At 33.7% G+C, this 10088-nt stretch overlaps 1 pseudogene; it reads left to right on the top strand.

Moving 5' to 3' along the window:
• Positions 1-3728: 3728 nt before the first annotated feature.
• LOC107003622 lies at positions 3729-6303 on the top strand (annotated as a pseudogene).
• Positions 6304-10088: the final 3785 nt, after the last annotated feature.

Raw genomic sequence — 10088 nt, 5'->3', positions numbered from 1 at the left:
TGTTGGGAAAACGCGGACAAGCACAAAAGTATATATGGTAAAAGTAATGGAAATAAAATGGGAAAATAACGACACCAAGAATTTTACGTGGAAACCCTTCTGAGTAAGGGAAAAAACCACGGATTAAGAGGAGCAATTGATATTACTATAGTAAGGAATTTTACACTGTGTAGTCACGAATACAATACTCAAAGTGACTACTACACACTCAAAAGGAACAACACTCTTTTGGTTTCCGTCTTACTAAAATATCTCTCACACTCTATTTTTCTTCACAGACTATTTTCTTGTATAGTCTATGGAATACCTCACTTTGCTCTCAAAATGGTTTTTCTCTCTAACGTGGTGTGTTCTACAAATGAGCAAGAATGCTCTATTTATAGAAAGATAAAACCATACCTATGTCACTAATGACATATGTAAACATAGCAAAGTCAAAAATGGTTGCAAATCTTACCAATTTGCCAACTACCAAATCTTTTCTTTTCAACTCCAATTACTATTCATTTTTAACAATTGCTTGTACCAATTGTATAGCTAAAGTTGACTAAAACAATGGGATGGATTCAATAATACTCACTCTACTTAGATTTGTTTGTATTACTTACATTTTCATACATGGAGATTCTTTTGGGTTGACTAATGTGGAAATTTGGTGTTTTTTTTGTAGTTTGAATGTGCAAAACCAGATGAAGCACCAACAAGACTTCCTTTTGATCATAGCCGAGTCAAACGGTTTTATGTGCGTGATATTTTGCTGGAGGATATATATGATACATTATGCTGTTTTTCGTTGATAAGAAGCTTCTCATACTTGGAATATCTTGAACTAAAGGTTCGTCACTGTCTTCTTTGTAATTGGATTTGTTGCATTTGAGATAGTGGTAAGGTCTGTGTACATTCTACCCTCCCCAGACTCCACTTGTGGGATTTTATTGGGTATTATGTTGTTAGTGGCTTCTTTTGTAAAACGTGATCTTAGATACTCAATAACCTGGGAGTTAACTTCTTGTTATTTTTCTTAGCTTTTCACTGAAGATGATGATGCTACTGCAGAATTTCTTGAACTTGAACGTTTCTCCGATGTCACATTTAATCACCTCAGGGAAGTTAAGCTAGAATACTTCTACGGGAGAGCGCCACAGATGCAGTTTGTTAAGCTTTTGTTTGCAAGTCCCCAGTGTTGGTGAGAGTGACTATTGACTCATATTCACGTCCCAAAAGACGATCAAAGATACTTGCTAAGGTATCAAAATTTTGGCATCTATCACCTAAAGTAGAAGTAATCTATCGTGATATTTGGAGCGGAAATGTTTTTGAAGTTGAAGTTGAATAGATGGAAACAAATGTTGAAGTAGTAGTAGCAGTAATATAACATTGTGTTTTGATGTGAATGTCTGTTTGGGAATATGAGCATTTCTTTTGGTTTGTTTGTTTTGTTAGCCAAGTTCCCAGTCTTTGTTCATGAATGATTTTGTTGAATGTGTGACATACTCATGATTTGATACTATGGTGGTTAATTTCAATATTATGTTGTGTGTCACGATGTGTTGATTCTCCACAAATATGTTGATACTCCACCTGTATTGATAGCTAAGGCGTGAAACTACGAAAAAAATGATATTTCTGGTGTGGTTCAAGGTTTAGGAAACACGCTATCAATTTTTTTCTTGTTTTATTCATGTGCCTCGAATACAAAATCTTTTAAAAGTGAAATGATCCCATGAGCCATTTCTAACAACAAATTAATTCAAAGGGGTTGAGGTTATTAACTAGTTGCCATATAAAGTACAATAACTTTCTTACTTGCATTAGAAAAGTTCATAAACTGCTCTGAGAAGTACAATAATTTCGTGTTTGTTGTAGAAATTTAAGAAATTGTTGTAAAACAATACAACTTGTTTAATTGTTGTAGAGAATTGTAGCAATTGCTACGAAAAGTGCAACAATTTGCTTAATTGTTGTAGAAAATTTCAGTAATTGCTGTAAAAAAAATGCAACAACTTGTTTAATAGAACAACATCACGATGTACAATTCAAAATATCATATTCACTAATATACAACAAAAGTGAATTAGAAGTGCAACAAAATAGTGGTAAAATTGCATATTCATAAGCAGCTCTTTCAATTCATCAAATTCAAAATACCATATTCACTAATGTACAACAAAAGTGAATTAAAATTGTAGCAAAATAGTGATAAAAATGCATATCAACAAGAGCTCCTTCAATTCATAAAATTTAAAATACCATATTCACTAATGTACAACAAATGTGAATTAAAAGTGCAGCAAAATAGTGGTAAAAATGCATATTCACAAGCAGCCCCTTCTTCATCACTCTTTCAACTCCTTTTGAATTGGAATCAACTGTAATATTAAAAAACTTCACATGTAAAAATGGAATATATATGTATATATATACAAGACAAATCTTAGAAAGATGATTAGAAAATAATTTTACCTTCACTATCTTCGGACACCAATTCTTTTTCGATAATGATCTCATTCACTTTTCCCTTCTTTTTTTTCTAGGACTTGACAAGGCCTCTGAATTTTGTCTCTTTGTTCTTTTAACATAGTCGGGAGTATATAGATGAGAGATCTTTGATGAAGTCCTAATACCTCTCTTAGACTTCATGGTGACGATAGCTTTCTCTAAAGACTCAGTCTTAGCAATCATGCTGACGATAATTTTCTCTAAAGACTATATCCTGACATTCAATGAATCTATCGTCTCCTTAGGGCATGGAGTTTCTTGAAGACAAGGAACATTCTCATCGATCAGAGAAGATATTCCTACTCCAAAACCACCACTAATATCATCGAAGTCTTCTCCTCTTTCGAAATCAACACCAACAGTACATCCATCAATATTTGGAGTAAATTCTCCTCTTCCTCCATCACCAACACCACTAAAAACTCTCTCAACAATTGGAGAAGATGCTCCTCCACCTCAAGCTATTCAATCTTATCATCCTCGGTTAATATCTTAGGTACAAACTTAGTAAAAAATTTCATTTTCATTTCACTAGATGTATTGAATTATCCATGAATGCACAATATACATGTAAAATAATAATTATAATAAAAATATGATAAAACAATTGTTGCATTTAAAGATTATTTCAGCAATTGTTATAACAACTTAAACAATTAACAACTAATTAAGCAAAGAAAACACTTGTTGAAAAGGCTACAGCAAAAACCGAAAAGCAACAACAATTTCACTCTCTAATTTCTCTAAACTAAGATTCAGCATCACAAACATTTTCAGATAGAGAATTCTCAATAAACTTCAGAAATCTTTTCAGCAATGCAAGTGATAATTTGGACAAAAATAACAAAAAGAATCATAAACAAAAACAATCCAATCAATCTTTCAACCTTTACACTCTTAAAACCCTAACAATGAAAAAAAAGAAAAAGAGAGTTACCTTTTTTGTAGATGACGGGAATGACGAAGAAGACGACAAACAAAGACGAAAATGACAGACGACAAACTAAGAAGACAAACAAAGATGAAGAGACGATCCCTAACTTGTCGCAACAATATAAAAGAAAAAGAAATACAATGAGAAATTGAATTTATTTTAAATACTTTAAAAATTTAAAAATTTTAAATATTATATTTTAGATCCCAATTTAACTTAATCACTAAGTATAAAAGAATTTAACTTTAATCAAACCTTTATTTTTTCACCAATTTTAATTTGAAGACAATTGTCACCTCCTCCTCAATTTTCTAACTTTCTCAGTCTCCATTTTTGTGCTTAACCCATCTCCCAAATTACTCTTCTCTACCCCCTCATCGACCATGAATGCACTCTTACAGACTCAAAAACCCAGAACAATTCGCTTTCGTTTAAGCAATCGAGCAGACAAGGCCAACCCCATCTCGCCCGCCAACTGTTCGATACAATTCCTCAACCATCAACTCTCCTTTGGAACACAACAATAATTGGGTTTATCTGTAATGACATGCCCCATGAAGCCATTTCATTCAATGCTCGATTGAAACATGTGGGTTCATACTTATTCCTCTGTTCTCAAGGCTTGCGCGGATACCAAACGGATTCTTGTAGGTAAAGCTGTGCATTGCCACATTCTGCGTTCTGGGATTCATACTAGTAGGATTGTTGGTAATTCTTTGTTGAATATGTACTCTGCTACTTGTCTTACATTGGATAATGGTTCTGATTGTGGTTTAGTTTAAAGGGTGTTTAGAACTATGCATGAAAGAAATGTTGTTGCGTGGATTACTATTTTTTGATGGTATGTGAAAAGGAAGAGGTTTTCGAAAGCAGTGAGGTGTTTTGTTATGATGATGAGATTAGGTATTAAGCCAATTGTTGTTAGGTTTATTAATGTTTTTCCTGCTGTATCAGAAATAGGGGATGTTAGAGTTGCTGATTTGGTACAGAACGGACTGGATAAAGAGGCTTTCATGCTTGCATATGAGATGCAAAATCTTGGGGTTGCAATTGATGATATAACAATTGCATCCTGCTTTCTGCGCTATCAAATCTTAGGGACAAGGAAATTGGTTAACAGACCCATGCTTATCTTCTGAGGCACAATAGACATGTATGCCAAATGTAATATGATTAGGGAAGCACAAGCTATATTCCAGTCGAACTTCACAAATGATAAAGATCAAGCCACGTGGGATGCTATGATTACTGGAAACACTCAAAATGGATTAATTAAACAATCCTTTGTTGTCTTCAAGGAGATGCTAGAGAAGAATTTGAAGCCAAATGCTGTGACGTTAGCATCAATCCTCTATGCAGCCAATCAGGAAGTATAGCAATAGGCAAGCAGCTATATTGTTTGCAATTCGCAATTTGTTTGAAAACAGTGCTTAACTTGTTTCTGCTATGGTAGACATGTAATCAAAATCAGGAATAATTGATTATGAGTTTGGGATATGGTCTTCATGGGATGGGTAGGAAAGCTCTAACACTGTTCTACTCTTTGCGGCAGCATGGTTTAGAACCAGATGCTGTTACCTTTGTAGCAGTCCTGTAAACTTGCAGCTACACCGGATTGGTTGATACAGGCTTTAAATATTTGAGATGATGGGTGAAGAATACGGGATTCAGCCATCAGCAGAACACTATGCGTGTGTGGTTGATATTTTAGGGAGAGTTTGATGGTTGGATGAAGCTCATAATTTTTCTGAACTGTTGAGTGTTGTAGATAATGTCTTAGGAAAATGGGGATCACTCCTTGCTGCCTGCAGAGTGCATATAAATTTTGAATTGGGGAAAATTGTTTCCAGTAAGCTGCTTGAATTAGAGGGGAATGACGGAATTTCTGGTTATCATGTTCTGCTTTCAAATATATATGCAGAGGAAGGAAACTGTCAGTGTGTAGATAACGTCAGAAGAAGAATGCGCGAAATGGGATTGTCAAAGGAGGTTGGTGTAGTTGGATTGATACTTCTGGATATCCACACTGTTTTGTATTTAAAGATAAGAAGCATCCTCAGTACTTGAACTAATATATGATATGTTGGGATATTAAACCATCAATATGAAGGATGCTGGCTATAAGCTATTAGTTCTCCCACTATGTTGTTGTTCTCTCACTATGTACCTTTGTATTCATGATATTTTTGGACATGATTTTGCTAGAGTTCATTTGATTGAAGTTTGTCAATGACCAGCTGCCTTTGAAACTCGAGGTAATTAAGTTGTGTTTTAGCTTTTTTAGTTTAGTTTTTTCTTATGAATTATGTTTTTTTTAGTTTGTAAAGATAGTCAGATGTAGTATAGTCAGTTAGTGAAATGTAAGTATATTTCTTTATTAATACAGATCAGTCAAGAATATCCATTTTAACTTTTTGGTGGGAAACGAGGAGTCCCAGATAGCAAAAGAAGGGTCTTATCCAAGATGACAACTTCTATCAAGCTCTCTGATTGCACATTTAAATTAGGTGACCAGTTCTTTCCTTTTAATAACTTATACTTGTCCTGCAGGTCGACTTTTAAACTATTGTATTGAGGATATTCTTTGATATAGTGTTTGCAAGTTCGTGAGTATTCTTATTTTGGTGCCAAATGGCATTAATAACACTTGTTAAGATTGATCCAGATTACTATTAGTATGTCTGCTAAGATCGGTTCAGCTAATTATAGTATGTGAATATCAATGGAACTGGCATAAGTGGAGTTTTTCATTTGTGAAAATAGTTCTGAATCTACAAAATATTATATCGATAAGATAATCTCTGAAATTTCCTTATTAGGCCGTGGGCTTAAATTATTGGACATTGACAAACAAAAACTTTCTTTAAACTAGGTCTAGTTCTAGTGATTAGTAAGAGGTTTTATTGAGTAAATATACATATAGAGTTGCAACCATTCATTTTTTTCTAAAGACTGCTGGACATCCTACAATATCAAAAGAAGGTCTCTAGGATTCAAGTTTTGAGTAGAGTCTGGCATTTAATACAGATGACATGGCAATAGAGGAGGTAGCTTTAATGGTTCCAAATCCCACAATGTTATGTGTTAAGCCATCAACTACCATTACTTGAGAGGGTGCTTTGTGTGACCGAATGGTAGAAAATATATTAGGATACATGTCATGTAATTTTTAGTATCTGTATCTATCACCTAGTTGTTCAAAGAGGAGACTGCATATGCTTTTCTTGAATCAACAAGGGTAGTAACTCAAGTGATTCTTAAAGGGATTCTTGGTACTAAGAGGACTACACAAACTCATTCGCTGAAGCCATAATTGTCTTACCCTAATAATTTATAGCCATATTTCCTCCTTTCCAATTGTTTGAGTTCTAGTTTCCAACTCGAAATACCCAAAATATCAATATAGGTGAAGCTAACAAACACAAACAATACCAACAGACACAATCCAGTACTAAAAAGACAATTTGTTAATATCAAGAAATGCAAAATTTGAAGGAACTTATAAATGCAAGACGAAGTCAACATTTTGGGTTAATAAAGTCGGATTAATTATTTAAGTCAAGATTGCATGACTTAAGTCAAATCCCACTACATTGGGCTAGGTTAGGCCTCTACATAATGGTCCACCCACATGTTTTAAGCCCAAGGGTCCATTGATTACTTGGAGGCTACCCTAAATCCTTCATCCATGCCTCTATAAAATAAAAAGGCTACATATTCTCTTTGGAGGCATATTGAAAATTCTTTAACATATTGGAAGATTCTATGATGAAATTGGACAAAGACAAGAGAGTGATCAATTGGAACAACGACCAACAAAGACCAATACTTAGATTACTATTCCTCCCCTTCTCCTAAAGGCGAACTGTATGGAGGTAGTAAAGAAAGATGTCCTCACCTTCTCTAGTGTCAGTGAGAGCAATTTGAGTGTCCCTCGTGCACCTCCTTTTGTAGATAGAATCTTAATGAGTGGAAACAAGCAACCTCACTAAGAAAGGTGCTTGTTGAGTAAGGCCGACTTTCAAGCTAACCCTTGGTATAGGTTAGGCATGATTGGTCCAATGAAGATTGTACAAGCCCAGCGCAGGCATGCGTACATCTTATATCATGATCATGTTAATGCAATGTAGAAGCCAAATTTCATTTATTTGTTCTATTACATACTTCTTTCACATCATTAGATTTGAAATTGTCTCCCTTAACCGGTTCACCTCGATAAAAAACTTAAGAATAGCCTAGCTTCAGAAGGTCATCAATAATATTTGATTCCAACAAATTAGCGAACAATTCACCCAACAAAATAATTGTAGTCGATAGTCAAATACCAAATTTATTTGACATCAAGAACATGCATCCACAAAACAGTATTAATTCAATATTGAGCAAAACTCATCAAATCGCGACAACACCAAAAAGAAACCAGATCTAAATCACTAAAGGAGGGATAAGCATACTAGAACATTCATTGTCCCGAACAACATGTTTTCGCCCTAGTCTATTTCAATGATGATGTATTGCCGACATGAAAGGGGATATTCAATTAGAGGAAATACGTGTAAGCACCGCTTGTCTTAGCAACAGGTTACTCAAAAGTATCTCTAGAACTGAATCTTTTATGAAGACCAAATATATCTATGACATATATGAATATGTACTCTATCCACCTAGAAATATAATAATATATGAAGATGTACTCTATCCACTTAGAAATATAATAATATATGCGATGTTTAGCAACACACCAACGTGGTTATTAAGGAATAAGAATTTTTGAAATTCTATATTAGTAAAAATGGAAGTCGTGCAATCAAATACAAGAAATAATATAAACATCAATTCAAATTAATAATGTCATCCTCAAGAACTGTATTGACACTAATTTATGTTCCTATTCTATCCAAGAAGCCCCCTTTGCCGTTCTACATTAAAAAAAATGATATAAACATCAATTCAATTAATTTTCGTTTTGCATTTCAAGATAATTAAGTAATGTGACATATTTAGACTCTATATATCTTCAATTAATACATTATAATCATCAGTCGATTTCCCAGGAAGTGCTTTTGCCATTTCCTCCAATAGATTGTTGTTATCCTTGTTGATCGCAAGAGTATTCTCAAAGATTTTATCCTCCTCCTTAGTCTAGGAGGAGTTTTTGCATGTTTAATCAATATTCATTTTCTTTAGGATCTACAAGGAAAGCTCAAACATGAAAAAGGTAAGCTTTTCAAGAGGATTCAGAAAGTGGATAAGTGTCAATATATGACCAAAAACTATAAGAAATATTAGGCATCGAAAATAAGATTTTTTGTAGCCCCCGACACTTGGAAATCAGAAACAATCGCGGCAAGACACATTCTCTTAAATCAGCTATGGATACTAAGAAAAATAATAAGTGACTAGTTAAAAGAGACAAATATGAAATACATGTGGAATACTAACACATAAGTCCCTAGAGATATAATGCATATTATTAAAGCATTTGCTCTCTTTACCTTTTCTGTCGGATAGATTGTTTTATAATAAGAAAGAAAGTACAAAGAAGAAAACTATTGTCTCAAGATAAAATTATATCATTGAGTATATATTTTTGTTCTTAGAGTAATGCAAAAAAAAATATCTTTTGCCTTGAACCACTTAACGGGAAAGAAATCTTGTCAATCCAACATATGTTATAAAAAGAAAAGGAAAACCCCAGATTTAATTGTAACATAATTTAAGCACTTAAAACTAGGGAATGTGCTAAGACAAAATATATCCTGGACAACAAATCAAAAGTAAAACTATAAAAATTCTTGTTTTTTCTTTTTGAGAAACTTAAATCTCTACACATTAACTTTAAACAACGGAAACCATGTTGAAGAAGAGTCCTTAAAAACGTGACACATTTTTTCTCTTTGAAGATAGAACTAAGATGAATCTCTTGATATTTAAGTAGGTCAGTGTCACTTTGCATTTTTTTCAGAATCTACACCAAGAACAAATATATAAATCTACCATCTTGATTGAGTGCACATTCTCTTCTGTCGTCTTTAACTTTATACATCATGAAATAACAAATAAGTAATCATTTGAATGGAAGATTTACAGTACCAACGCACAACAACATACCAAGTGTAATCCCACAAGTGAGTAGTGTATGTAGACCTTACCTTACTTTCAGAGGTAGAGTGGCTATTTCTGATACACGCTTGACTCAAAGAAAAACATATAAAGTATATCCGAGAAAGGAAAGATTGAACCAACAACAAAATCATATCTAGTGAAATCCCACAATGATATATGGGGAGGGTAGAGTGTCTATAGACCTTACCCTACCTTGGGAGGTAGAGATGTCATTTCTGACTTCTCTGACCGACTAACCCTCAACAAAACGAAAAGCATATAAAAAAAGAAAGCTTTATAGAACCATGACAAAAAATCTTAAAGGGAAAGACAGGAAAGATCTTACTTTTTCCCTTCAAACAACTAATTATTTCTCTAAAAACTAACTTTCCTAAATATAAAGCATGTTAAAGAAAAGTTTCAAAAAACATCCGGACAACTAGCAAAACTTGATGTTCACAAAGCACCAATCAGAGCAAATTTCTTAGTGAATCACTCTACAGTTATAAGTTGTATGACCTATGGAAATAATTATTCAACAAAAAAGGAA

Source organism: Solanum pennellii, chromosome 11 (assembly GCF_001406875.1).
Source record: "Solanum pennellii chromosome 11, SPENNV200".
Taxonomy (NCBI): Eukaryota; Viridiplantae; Streptophyta; class Magnoliopsida; order Solanales; family Solanaceae; genus Solanum; species Solanum pennellii.
The sequence above is the reverse complement of the archived record's forward strand: the minus strand, read 5'-3'. Positions and strand labels throughout refer to the sequence as shown.